Source organism: Manacus candei, unplaced genomic scaffold, assembly GCF_025592945.1.
Source record: "Manacus candei isolate 608988 ecotype Guabito, Panama unplaced genomic scaffold, ASM2559294v1 h1tg000034l, whole genome shotgun sequence".
Lineage (NCBI taxonomy): Eukaryota > Metazoa > Chordata > Aves > Passeriformes > Pipridae > Manacus > Manacus candei.
The window spans coordinates 1290350-1303963 of record NW_026138082.1 but is presented as its reverse complement, the minus strand read 5'-3'; positions in this window follow the sequence as shown (position 1 = coordinate 1303963).

Below are 13614 nucleotides of genomic sequence, written 5' to 3'. Positions count from 1 at the left end.
TTCTCATTCTGATTCTGTTGTGGTCATCTGGCGAGCATCCTACTCAGATACAATCCCTCAACCAGAGCTCATAGTCATGATACCGTGGGGTCCTTAATGATGGTGAAGAGCTCCTTTCATCTTCTTTTAATGATGAAAGGAAGTCAAACTATTCAGCCGGTGTCTGAGCCCTTAGTTATGTCTTTTCTCTCAGCAACTCTTCACAAAGAGGAATTTCCTAGGGGCACAGAAGTCAAGCAAAACCAAAGTCTGTGATTAACATTTGAGGTAGTAATTTTTCTCCTCAGGAATCCTTATCTAGAAATGTTAGATGTTGCTTTAGATAAACCTTGTAATAAAGCAATCATTTAAGTCCTCAGCCAGCTGTACCAGGAAGGACCTGCTAGGTGGTCCATGGAGCTGGGTCATTAGCAGTCAAACAAGAGGAACCAGTCTGGTACTTCCTCTTCTTTAAGCGGAGCGGGGAAGGCTCAGTCAGGAAAGATGTCTCAGCCAAAGGAAGTGTCAGTCTCTTTTAACACTATATAATGCAGCTCGGGCGCCTGCCAAATTGTAATACACTGGAACAGAGGGAGACAGAGTGCTGTGGGAAGTGCAGTGCAAATTGCCGAAGGGTGCAGCACCTAGATGAGAAATTTTCCTCTGCTGTCAGAAAATTCTTCCTTTTTCATGGGTAAGAGAATGTTTTGTTTATCTTTTCTGGTTTGGCGTTTCTTTCTTTTTCCCTCCACTTTACAAGGCCATGTCTCTTGGCAGTCAGCCTAGCCTGATGAAGCATCACGGGGTCCTAATGTTACAATACTGTTTTTGTTCAGTGAGTAGCAGAAGGAAGGCAACTGTGCTCCTGTGCATACATAAGTGTAACACTGATTGTGCTAAAATATTTTTTTTAAAAGATGGTGATAATAATACTATGAAGAGTTCCTGAAGTCATTAATAGTAAATGTCAAGAGCAGCATGGTTGGGATATTCAACCTCATGCATCAGACCTTAAGGCAACTACTGATTTCTGAGTGTCAGGGTGAGTTCTACTCTGAAGGCAGCAGATACCACACCTTGGAGCTGTTTGCATAATACGCTGCACCATGCCCAGACACTTTCATAGATAAGAAGAGCTGAGATTTCATAAGACCATTAGTGAGTCACAAGGCTGTCATATGATCTGTGTTGCACTTGTGTCATAATAGTAGAAGAGCTTCACGGATAAGCAAATGGGTTCATTAAATTTTGGGGCATGGAATTCACATGGACTGTGACCCATTTCAGAATGGTGATTTCTTCCTGATGGACATATAGCCAATACTACAACCACAGTGATATTATGCAATGCTGTCATTACCTGACTGACTGAGACAGAGATTTATTTCTGAGACAAAGCATTTCTGACAGTCACAGAACCATAGAATAGTTTGGACTGAAAGGGACCTAAGAGATCATCTAGTTCCAACTCCCCTGCTGTGGGCAGGGGCACTTTCCACTAGAACAGGTTGCTCAAAGTCCATCCAACCTGGCCTTGAACACTTCCAGAGATGGGGTATCCACAACTTCTCTGGGTAACCTGTTCCAATGTCTCACCATCCTCACTGTAAAGAATTTCATCCTAATATCTAAACTACCCTCTGACCTAAACCAGTCACATCAACGGGTTAGAAAAATTAATCTGACTCCTAGCAAACTCTACAACATTATGGTGGTTAAAAGAAGAGGCAAACTAACTTTTCTTTCTAACATAGCATAATGGTTAGATAGACTCTTAAGTAAGAGCAGACAGCATTGTCTCCTCTTGATAGAAAACAGCTGCAAGAAACGTCCTCCTTTCCCTAAAAATACCAACCTTTACTAAAACTGGACTTGGTCTCATAAAGTGAACTAAAAGTTCTGTTATACCATGGAAGCTATCTGTATTTGTGAGGCCTTCCTCTCAAAACAGAGAGAAGTTTTAAAAGATGTGTTTTAGAGTGTTTAACACCTAAACTGGACATGAACAGAAATACCTAGTGCCAGACAGAACCAAGCTCAACACACTGTTTGTCCCTGCATGCTGCTGGGAGTAGACCTTCTCTTCAACTGGAGACAGGTCATTGTGCTTCACCTCTGTCCATCTTCCTCTCCAACAATTTGCTCTCTGAAGGTACTGAGGATCAGATTTATCTGTCCACAGTGTAGATCCATCTGTCTTTCAAACACCATCTACTCACTCGAAACACCACAAATTCTTGTCTCTTCTGTGGCCATACAGTTGAAACAGTTTTCCTCTGAACCAACAGACTGACTTTGCCACCAGACATGACCCCAGCACACAAACATTTCTGCCCACGTGTGGGCATGTCCAACCAGTGAGGTTGGACATGTGGGGCTGAACACGCTGCTATGTCTTACCCAAGCACAGGCACAACACCTTAGCAACACTATGTTCCCCCACTTCCCACTACAGTTTTCCCAGCTGTGGAACTGCATCAAGTTCCCCGAACATGAAAGAAGAAGGGGTCGATTTGCTGCTCATCCTGCAGGCTCCAATAAGTGAACATTTTGGGGCACCCCTGAAGGCAAAATGACATCTGCATGCTCAACACTATAGAATGAGAGCACAATGCTTTAAAGCCTCTCAGAAAATCTACAGGACAGTTAATATGATTTAGACCTATATTTAAATTTTATGAGACTCATTTTCAAGGCTAATAACCCAGTTTACTGTGCACAATATCAAATGCAAATTTTATTACTGACTTGGTAAAAACCAAGACGATATTCATTAGCATATCTCAGCGCATCACCCTTTTTAGCCAAAAGGTGCACCAGGAGTAACAGTGGGAGTTTTTATATGTGCTGTAAATTACAGTTACTATCTCATTAGATAAACACATTTAAAATCAGGTTATCATTCACTTATATATCAGAAAGTTGTTTGTTCAATTGCAGCTAGTCTCATATTACAACATATGGTGCACAAAATTCTTAGACTAATAAAATTTCAAGGTACAGGGAGCTGGTGTCTTGGAAAAAACTGTTTCTGCTCAATGAATGGCTCAATATAATCTGTAATTGCTTTGAAACAATTATGCAGCAGGCTATTTTGTACTTAATAGTATTTACATCCTTGGGTTTATTAGCAACAAAATCTAAGTGGAACTTGTGAAAGAGAAATTAATTTTTCTGCTAAAAGATGTAAACTTTTAAGTTAAAGATCCAGCAGATTGTGGAAATCTAAAATATATGCATTAGTCTCTAATCTAACTTAATTTTTTACTGAAATGTTTCATTATTCTTTTAGATACCTGTGGTAGATTATCTCATTAACCCATGTAATTCTTCAGCTGAGTTCCTTTGAGCTTTCACCATGTGGGCAACTTTAGTTTTTTTCTCAGTGCATGCACTCTGGCTTTGCCATGTCCTGGAAATACACAACTAATGTCCACATATACTATTTGAAGTTAAATTGAAAATTCCCGCACTTGTGAAGTTTTGCCTGCTAAGTTTGATGGTGGTGACTGGAATGTGTGAGTCAGCATTTCGTACTACTTTATATGCTGACAATTGAAAAAGCAGCTCAGTACCCAGTGACACAGAGGCATGCTGTATACAGAGCAACTGTTATGCAGATAAGTAACAGTTTTGGATCAGCCTTTCCTGTGGTATGGACTGCTGGAGCTTCAGCAAAACGCAGCCAGTTTGCAGAAGCATTGGGTTATACCTGACTGAAGTACTTCATTTCACCTGCCATTCTGGGCATATCCACATATACTCCTTCTAGTTTCATGATACAGGCTGATGATATACAAATCATCATATACAAACTTAATGTCAAGTGTATTATTGTGGCATTACGCCGGCGTTCAGTCAGAAGCAATGAACTGCACACTACTGCTTCACTGCATAGCTCCTACTGAGCTCAGATCTGTGGGGCAGCTTGAGGGCAGTTACACATTTGGGAGTTAAGGTGGTTTTCTCGCCTTTTGTCATTAACCATCTTTTCTTTGTTTTATTTGTGATGTCTTGGGTTTGCCTACATTGTGAGATGTCTGTAATGTTAAAGGAAGGGGGAGAGTTAAGTATTTTATGCAGACATACATTCTCCTGCATGCTGACTAACCAGCAGCAGCAACATTGGAGCCCAGATAGTAAGGAAGGCCCTAGTATAACAGCTATTCTCATCCTGCTTAGTACTGCTAACTTCAGGACAACCTCAACCACACAGCATTAACACCTTTCAGTTGTCCTTGTACTAACATGTTCTTAAATATTGTAACTAAAATCCCTGCTTTTCTGTTCAGCTTTATCTGTCTGTTTCTTGTGCCGCAACTTCACTAATTTTTCCATTGCTCTAATCTGTAATGAAACTGCAGTGAATTTCTTGCCAAAGCCCTCACCACCTCACACTCATGCCAGCTGTACACTGGGATGATTAGTGTATACGAAATGCTTGCTATTACCATCATCTAGGAGAGCTTGTTAGAGTACAACATAATAAAACTTTACAAAAAATCCTCACTCCCTCTTGCAAGGGAATATCTCCCATCATTGATTTCAAAGGATCTGCAACAAAGAGCTATCATAAGAAAAAAAAAACCTCATGCAAAGCCTTACAGCCTTCCTGGCTGTTCCTGATAAGAACTGTGTAAGTTGTTATTAAGTACACCTTTCTGTCTGCAAAAAACACCTCTAAATTTTGCATCATCAAAAAGCAAGCCTAACCTGATTTCAGCACAGTTGCTGGAATAAAACATGGAATAAACAACAAATTACATTGTGGAGCACACATCAGACCAGCACACACCAGACTGTGTGTGGAAACTAAATCCCAGCACATGACAAATGCAATCTGTTCCCACTCAACTCACTAACAATCCTCCTGCAAAGGTGGCTTTCCCCAGCCAGGGCTGGGACCCCTTCCTAGCCCACTCCTCTCCCCCCTCCGCCTACCACTGTGATTTGGAGAAGGTCTGGGGCTGTTACAGCATTTTACAATGAAGGAGAGACCAAACCTAGTTGCTAACTGTGCCTTTGGGATTTCAAGCACATTTGGGCTTCTCTGAGTCTGCCTTCGAGCTATTTCCAACATGCAAGTTTTCTTACATTCCTGTAGAGCAGCGACACCTCTTTTCCTTTGTATTCATACAGCATCAGGCAAAATAAGTGCCATCTCTGACAAAGTCTCCGAGATTCTGCTGCAAAGTTAAGTAATGTTAATAGTGTTGAATGTATTTAGTCCCTGGCACAAGTGATTTGTTGAATGGCATTAATATATTTGCCAATTAATAACATCTACAAATGAGTAAAAACAAACTGGGAGCACGTCCCTGCTCTATTATATACAAACAGTCACCATCTAAGCAGGATGTTTTTACCACATTCATTTTACTCGAATTTTATTCAGTAAATATTGCTTCATCATACTATGCCTGACCATATTAACAATGGGAGAAGTGAGGTTTAGGGAATTGCATCTATTAGAAAAAAGACACTTTTGGCCATGGTCAGCATGGCCATACAAATATAGCAAGGGTGGGTGCAGTCATAGTGAGGTAGGGAAAAGGTTCACAGCCGTGTGAACTGGGTGTGGTACATTGGGCTGTGCTAGTGGAGGTCAAAATCCTTGATTGTTTGAGTTAATAATGGAAGTAGCATGGTATTTGAAGACCCTTTATAGTTTCTTTGGCAATCCCAAATATCTGTTCCACTCTTACAGGCTTTTTGCCTTGATATTTTGCAAAGCTCTCTCAAAATAAAAAACAAATGTGGACCCTCTGCAGGTGCCCTATCCATTTTCGGTATGCTGCGTCAATTCTGGACAGGGGCAAGCCTCCTCAGACGGACCAAAGATGTCACATAGACTCAGATGGGCTATTAACAGCTAACAAGTCCACACACCCACACCAGCTGCTCTGCTCCTGTGCCCAGACACCCGACGGCAGTCACAAATCCTGGACCAGCCCTCGGGAGCCGCCGGATGCTCCCCACTTTCCAGCGGATCAGCTCGCAAGAGTACAGGAGCCGTTTTCAAACCGGGAGCTGTGGTTTTACCTACGCAGTAGGGAGAGGAGGAAAGGAGGCTGTGCCCCACCACAGGCTGCCCCATTCCCGCTGCTGCGTGGAGGAAACCAGCCCCTTCGGAGGATGGGGAGGTGGCGGAGTTTTGCTCGTTTGTTTTAATAACACCTACTTCAGTGAAGTCCGAGCCGGCAGAGTCGAGCCTGGCTAAACTGCCAACTCGCGCAGCTTCCCTCCTTTCTTCCCATTCCCGCAAAGCTGTAACACTAAACTAAGCAGTGCCATCTATTGACAGCAGCGGCTCATGGCCTCGCCACCGACACAGCACTCCCGGGTGCCACCTCCCTGCTCAGCGTCTCCCCAGGTAGGAGCGGGGGGTGCGGGAGCAGCGCTCTCCCGCCTGCCCACCCGGAGAGCAACCCCCCATCTCTCTCCCTCACATCTCTTCCCTGCTATCCATCACCGCCTGCCTCGCTGTCGCTCTGCCACCACGGCTGTCACCAGGCTGTGACTGAGGTAGAGAAAAATGAGCCGCTTAAGCACGGCAGAGCCCGGGACGTTCGGGAACATGAGACAAATTAACGAAGTGCGAGAAATTAGAGTGCATAAATCTGAGGGCTTTAAATCATCGGGCGGCCGCTCATACTCAGAATTAAAGCGACCTGAGCGTCACAGTTAAGCCTTTCTTACTTGGCTGCGCTCTCCTACGGGATGCTGACATCCAATTCAGCTTCCACATCTTGTGGTTAACTCACCTCACTGGGTCTTAGTGTCTTTTTTTTTAAGAAAAAAGCTATTGTATCCTTTTCATCCCAGCTTACGGGTGATGTTACTGTGAAAAGTGGGAATTTACCTGAGCTAAAACTCTGTCTCCACATGACTTTTGTCCCTTTTCCCCATCTGGTCATCTCATCTGCAATCCTAACCATAAGTTGATTTCCCTCCACTGTGGAGGAGGGAAGTCAGCAGAACTGACTCCAGACATACAAAGTGACCCAGAGACAACAAGAGATGGACTAAAAATACAATGAAGTTTGTTAGCTTGCAATGAAGTTATCCTTCTTGTCTGTAATAAAAATCCTACCATAACTTCGTGAATGTAATTACATCATATCCCAAACATAACACCAAAGAAAACCTGATGCAGGTAAGAGAAAACAAGAAAATTGCATTTCTGACACAATGTGGTAGCTAAAAGCTCCATTTTTGCAGGGATAAAAATCACCACCAACCTTTTTTCCCAATACATACAGATTGGGTAGTATTTGAGTCTTTGAGTGATAGCACCAGAATCAGACACTTGTATTAGTCTACCCCAAATTACCACGATGTTAAAGTTATTGATTTGTTTTTCAGAACGAAATATTGATATGAAAGATAAACATATCCAAATTTGACCAAGAGATGGACACATAAAACTGGATAAAATTCTTAAATACTTTGACCCACTATCCCCTCTTATGCAACAGTAGAAAAAAGGCCTGGAGACAGAGAGGAATAACCTACTCATTATTTTGCAGTTGCAGCAATATACAGGTTAGTTTATCTTTTAAAATAGAAATTCACGATTATGCCAATTTTTGTTATTGTAACGGGAGATATTGTTTTTAATTGTATCATTATTTTGGCAAGTTTTTAGACAAATCCCAAGATAATAACATTCATGTGAGGTCATGCATCTCTCACACCATTCTGGGAGAATGAACTATTTGGTAAGCGCTAAATTTGCCATCTTTCAAGAGGTGTTATCAACCCAGCCTCATTACTTATTCTTAAACCAAAACATATTATTTATAATCTCTGGGATCTGGAAAGGCCCAGGCTTTTTGATCTCTGTTCTAGCTTTTCGTTTAGACTTTTTTTATTCTCAGAGTGGGAGTTTGGGCAAAGGTGTAACACTGTAGCTCTTAATGAAAATTAACTGCCCTGAGAAAACAATCTGATTTATATTTAATCTCTTTTTGTAATAGCCACCTTCCTTGCTGCCTTAGAAATAGAAGGAGCTGGTATCAGAGTCTAGTCCACATTTATTGTCCTCAAAAAAGCACAACACACTTCTGGTATGACCATGTGCCAGCATAGTACTTCAGGCACTAGAATGACAGAGGTTTGAATGACAGTGCTGACACTGTTTTGTAATAAAATTATTACTGTTTTGTACTTAAAATTAAAATTTACACTTAAAATTAAAATTATGTTGCTCATAATTCAAATAGGAAGTACTTCAATTGGCTTGAGGCACTGAAATTGTCTCAGGTCTGATCTGCCTAATCCATTTCACCTATATACCTTTCCATTATTCAAGACCATGAAAATGGTTTCTCTGCCACCACCATCATGGGAGTTAACTTTCCCAATGTCCCAAGTTTTGGCAAGCAATGAAAGAAGAATGGCTTTATGCATACTTGAGAAAAGGAAGCAGAACTGTGATATTATTACATCTATCAGTTGCTCAAAATGCAAGAATGAAAAACACAAAGCAATGCTAACTGACAGTGCAAGTGTACTCTATCTTGGTAGAAATGCAATTTGTATGTACATTAAGGTTTATTACATGAAGATTACCAAATTGAGCAATATCCCCTGTTGCTAATACTGCACATCTTGTTGTGACCTGTGACTTGTTGTTGCTGTGACAGTGATTTTCAGAGTACTCTTTGACAATTATTTGGAAATCATTTAATGTTTGGAAATTATTCAATTTAATTTACAGTTGTCTTTCAAGAGAGTTTAATACAAAGAAAAGAGAAAATATCATGTGATGACTTCAGATAATTTACATGACTGAATCACTTCAACTTTGAAAACAAAAGCTACTTTGAGAGCTTTTAACCTTAACAAAGTCTTCAGGAAACCTGATCAGTTGTGACCTTGGCTTTGGGGCTTGAATGTTGATAGCTGTTGCATGGTGTATGTAATAGTTTTTAACTCTATGAACAGTCTTGACACTTCGGGGAAAACTGTCAGTTAAATTCATTAAGATGTCTGTCGGTTCCAAATGATCAATAAGTTGGGTCACTCCACTTCTGTTTAGATTCAGGTAAAAGATGATTTTTCCTTGAAGATTCAGGCAAAAGATGATTTTTCCTTGAAGATTCAGGCATGGTAGCTCACCATTTCTCTGCTCTAGGTATTCAAGTCCTAATGCAAAAGTTTCACAGAAGTTACCAAGCAGCAGAGGGAGCCTAGAAGCTGAATGGCATCCTTGTCTTCTTATGGGGTTCACTGTTTCTATTGCCATTTTGCAAGAGGAGATATTAATGTCAAGGTTTCACTTTTTGTTGCCATCCTTAAAGATGTCTCCAAGTTAGTGCTGCCTGGGATTCCCTGGTTAGTACTGTTAGGTACTTCAATTACTGTAAACAAGTACCAACCATCCTCTCACATCTCTTACTGCTATAATCAAATAAAGCTGTACCACGTTGGCAACAAAAACATTCACTTGTACCTACACATGGATGGCAGTAAGGGGAAGGCTTTCCCTCAGTGGCATGACCTAGGTGTCAATAACTATTTTTACTGACCACCAAATACACCAAGTTCATCTATCTCCATTCAGGATGAGAAATTACTGATGTGTAGTTGTTCCCAGGCTTCGCTACTTTACAGTTGCCATTGTGGGAATATTGAGTTGACAAATAGTAGTGACTGGTGACCCATGCCAGGTGGTCAGTTTTCCCTCTTATGAGGAACTGGACACCGGGTTGTAGCAAGTGAGAAAGATGCAGAGGATCATCCTGACTCAGGTGAAGACTAGATTAGGTATTTGTCAAGCAGGAAGTTATCTGGGTTAGCAGATTGAGGAAAACAGTATGGCCAAGATCTCCCTGGGACCAAGTGACTAACCTGCTGAGGGTCCTTTTCCCCATCTGTGGGAACTGCAGTGCCTTGTGAAGGGGCTCTTCCTCACAGGAATGAAAGGGAAAAAGCGGAAATTACTATTCAGATGGCTTACTTATCCTTCTCCTGGCACAGTCTGTCCTACAAGGAGCTGCATTTCTGTATGTCCTGCTGTATTTCAGAACATGAAGATTACAGGAACTGACTCACTTCTTTTATGTCACTCCTTCAAAGCCAGAGAGACCCACTGCTAGGAAATGCTCCTTTTCCTTTGATCATTTCCATCATGTTGTAGAGAGAAACTGACCCCTTCAGGAAATATATTTGTCAACTTGCTGAAAAAAGCAATATTAAAAAGACCACAAAAGCCCAAAGTTTCAAGGACTTCTCATTTATACCTGCCAGCTGTTATCCTCAAACCACCAGCTACAGAGGACTTTTATTTGGCACATCTGGTATAAAACTCTAATAACGTTGCTGCATGACATGAGGTCATGGCTTAAGGTGTTCTCCAATTTAGTACTCCCACTAAAACCACGCTGCCACTTGCTCCCCCTACCCCTCCAACTGGAAGCACAAAAGATAAAGGTCAGGGATTGAGATGAGAACAATTTATTGGAAATAGCAATGAGATACAAAAATATACATTAACAGCAACAATATTAATAAAAAAATATATGTGGCAAAGAAATTATTTACACATAAAGCCCTTGACAATACTGATCAGTGCTTCCCTGTCATGTTTTCTCCCAACCAAAAGGAACCTCTCCTTTTCTGAAGCAAGAGAGAGTCTCTTCCAACAACCACTGCCCCTGAGGTGCTATAGAATAACACCTGGGTCTTGGTCATGCCCCCTTCATCCACACCCCCTCCCAGCTACTGCAAAAAATTAATCCCATCCTGACCAAAACCAGGACAAAATGTTTTGTTTCTCAACAGTGGAATTAGCTCTTTGCACTGAGTTCAAAAGTGTTTTAGTTTCATTTGGGATCTGAGATTTTAAGCAGGATAATTCTTTCTGACTGTTCCCATCTTAACAAAGGACTTGTTTGATGGTTAAAATCCATGTCCATACCTATTTCCCAGCAAAATCTGTCTGTCTGTCTGTCTTTATATCGCTCCATCCAGCTATATACGCATCTATCCATCTGTCTATCCAGCTGATTATTTCAGTTGTTGTCCACAATACTTTATTCACTGAAATAGTCAGGGAGAAAGCAGGGAAAGCACCTCTGAGAGCCTAAAGAAGGGGGATACACCATAAGGTTTGTTTAGGGCACCTCTTAGCCTATTGGTAGGCATGAGGGTAGATTTTTCTGTGTGAGGGCTGGATATTGTTAGGGAAATGACCTTAAGAAGAGATTGTGGGAAATCAGAGATAGTGCTGAAACAATTTCTTCCACACAAACTGTTCTGCTTTCTGTAGTTCCTAGGGGCTGATCAGACTTGGTGGAAGGCCCCTGTGTTATTGGAGGCATTACATTTACCCCAGCAAAGCTACTTCCTGTCCCTTTCCCCCTGCCCCTCAGGCTTGCCAGTTTAAGAATCCCTGCCTGGGAATCCCCGTACTGCTTCTGTTTACCAGAACCCTACTGCTAAGGGGTTTTCCACAGGAAGGGCAACCAGGTCAGAATTTTTTTTGGTAAAATTAGTCTTTAATTAACTTCGGCCACAACATACACTGAGGGAATTCCTTGTCACCTAAGAAACACTTTAAATAAACAACTGAATCTGTTTTTCCTGGTCCCCTATTCTCTTCTTAAAAAACAAAAAAAGCTGCAGTAGCAGCTCTAACCAAAGGATCAAGGAAAAAATAGATAAACAACAAGCTTAATTTGACTCTTTAAGATAGTGAACAATAGCAAGACAATGACTTTAAGCTTTAAACTACTTTAGTTTGGCACTCCAAACAGCAGTCATAGATGTTTTTTTTATTTTGATTTTACAAGCTGCTTTTAAAAACAGAGTTAAAATTCCCAACACTTATCCTGCTATCATGTGTCCAAAGCAGATGTTCTCGTACTTCAGGATCAGCCCTGATCACAGCTCTCTCGCCTTGCTTGAAACTGTTCAAATTCTGCACCTGAAGTACATGCTTGTTACAAACGCCTCCGCCAGCTCCACAGCAGACTTCAGACAATATCTGCAAGCAGTGAGGAAAGCGATGGCCAGCCAGAGGCATGTGGAGTAGAAGTGATGTGCCCTTTGTGGCAGGTGGAGGGTGGCCAGACACAAGGACCACAGCTGCACCCAGTGCCTGGCTACAGGGGGAGGGCAGAGAATGGACCCGCAGACCTGCAGAAAAATACAACCCACGAAAAGAGAGGAAGGTGTCTAATTAAGCTCCTCTTTCCTGAAAAGCTGTCTCTAGGTAAGCAAAACTGTTTAAAACACGTTCATCATTAAAGTGTCCCCCGACAGCAGGATGAGGCAGCAGACTCAGCGACAGAAGGGAGAAGAAGAGAGGCATATGGACCCCAGCCCTGTCCCCTGCTGACAAGCTGCCTCGCTGCAAGCCCCCTTTTCACTGTTGTCCGTGCGCACAGCAGATTGCAATGGCCCAACTTTCCCATCTGTATCCAAGGCCTGTGCCCCTGACAATGTGGCAGCCATGCAGTTTTCATCGGGCGAGGAGCAGGGGAGGGGGAGGCTGTGAGGAGGGAGAGGGCAGGGGAGGAGGGGGAGATATTAACCACCAATAATCATGGTGCTATCCATAATGCATTGTCTCCATGAGATTACATGGTATATTTCCAGTGGGGATTAGCCCATCCATCACAGCCCTTTATTGGCCCTTTTTTTGTTGTATAAAGCCCAAACACTGTCGTAAAATTCTAAATCGCTTAATTGCTGCGCTGTAAAAATTTGCATATAAGAGATATGTCATTCCTTCGTTAAATGGCACTAGGCATTTGTTACAAGGTCTCAACAATTGCAGGAGAGCACCCCAGAAAAAGGTCACCTCTTGGCATTATGCAAAGTTCTCTGCTGAATTCTAATCTGCAGCAATTACGGTTTGAATGTGTAGCAACTTAATGGATTTTGATTTTCTGTGATTCAAACTCCCTGGGCACACAGAGCCCTCATCCTGTCTGATCAGACAAGGTAAGCAATATAATGGTAATGGCACATTCCCTCTTTCTATAAGGCCTGCAAGCTTGACTGCTAAAAGATATCTTCATAAACCAAACTGTGAACCTTGGTACAAATTTTCCATGATTGGCATATGTCTTGATTTCTTAGACTAATAGCAAGTTCTGTAGAGAGTACTACAGCCATTGCATTGCCACTTCAAGTATTCATCATAAAAAACAACCTGAAGTTGTTTTTATGCATGTGTACTAACAAAAAGGATAATTATAATAATGAGCAGATTTTAACCCATGGATTTGAAAGGTTCTTTACAAAAGAAAGAACATACCATTGTCCTGATTTTGCACCTTCAGAGGCTGGCTTTGATGAGCAGATTTGAAGCCAGAGGCACCCTGCAAACCCCAAAAATGAGCACCTGAGCACCGCTCTCAGCAGCCCTGGTAGTTCCCCTCTGCATTCTCCCACTTGCTTGTCAAGGACTAAAAGTATCAGTAGGTCTTTAACACAAGATCAGGTCTTCACCCCATGTCTTCTACATCAACTGCAGCAGAGTATTCCCAGACATGTTTTCAATCCACATATTAATTTCTCAGTTTTGTCCATATTTTAAGAGTATACTTAATTCAGGCCATTTCACCCCGTGTAGCATGATATTACAAAATGTTGCACAGCAGAAGAGGTGCAGGTGAGATA